Source organism: Mastomys coucha, unplaced genomic scaffold (genome assembly GCF_008632895.1).
Source record: "Mastomys coucha isolate ucsf_1 unplaced genomic scaffold, UCSF_Mcou_1 pScaffold9, whole genome shotgun sequence".
In the NCBI taxonomy this organism is placed as follows: Eukaryota; Metazoa; Chordata; class Mammalia; order Rodentia; family Muridae; genus Mastomys; species Mastomys coucha.
This window is the reverse complement of record NW_022196915.1, coordinates 79,682,456-79,683,609: the sequence shown is the minus strand read 5'-3', so window position 1 is coordinate 79,683,609 and position 1,154 is coordinate 79,682,456.

Sequence of the window (1,154 nt, the reverse complement as noted above, 5' to 3'; positions counted from 1 at the left end):
AGAAGGGGAACTATATCCCTGAAAAAGCAAAAATGTAATCTTCCAACAAAACTAAAAGAAGATACACACAAGAATGGAATGCCAGCTCTACCTACAAAAATAACACGAAGCAACAACTACTTTTCCTTAATATCTATTAATATCAAGGGACTCAACTCTCCAATAAAAAGACATAGACTATCAGATTGGGTAAGTAAACAGGACTCAACATTTTACTGCATACAGGAAACCCACCTCAGTGACAAAGACAGACACCACCTCAGAAAAAAAGGCTGGAAAACAATTCTCCAAGCCAATTGCCCCAAGAAAAAAGCTGGAGTAGATATTCTAATATCAAATAAAATTGACTTTCACCCTAATGTGATCAAAAAGGATAAGGAGGGACACTTCATATTCATCAAAGGTATGATCAACCAAGATGAACTATCAATTCTGAACCTCTATGCTCCAAATGCAAGGGCACCTACATTCATAAAAGAAACTTTACTAAAGCTCAAAGCACACATTACACAGCACATAAGAGTAGTGGGAGATTTCAATACCCCACTCTCTGCAATGGACAGATCATGGAAACAGAAACTACACAAGGACACGGTGAGACTAACAGAATTTATGAAACAAATGGATTTGACAGATATTTATAGAACTTTTTATCCCAAAACAAAGTATATACCTTCTTCTCAGCACCTCAAGGTACCTTCTCCAAAATTGACCATATAATTGGTCACAAATCAGGCCTCAACAGATACAAGAAGATTGAATAATTCCTTGTATCCTATCAGATCACTATGGACTAAGGCTGCTCCTCAATAACAACATAAACAATAGAACACCTACATATACGTGGAAGCTTAACAACACTCTACTCAATGATAATTTGGTCAAGGAAAGAAATTAAAGACTTTCTAATGTTTAATGAAAATGAAGCCAAAACATACCCAAACTTATGGGACACAATGAAAGCAGTCCTAAGAGGAAAACTCATAGCTTTAAGTGCCTCCAAAAAGAAACTGGAAAGAGTATACATCAGCAATTTGACAGCACACCTTAAAGCACTAGAACAAAAAGAAGCAAATTCACCCAAGTGGAGTCAAAGGCAGGAAATAATCAAACTTAGGGCTGAAATCAACCAAATAGAAACAAAAAGAACTATA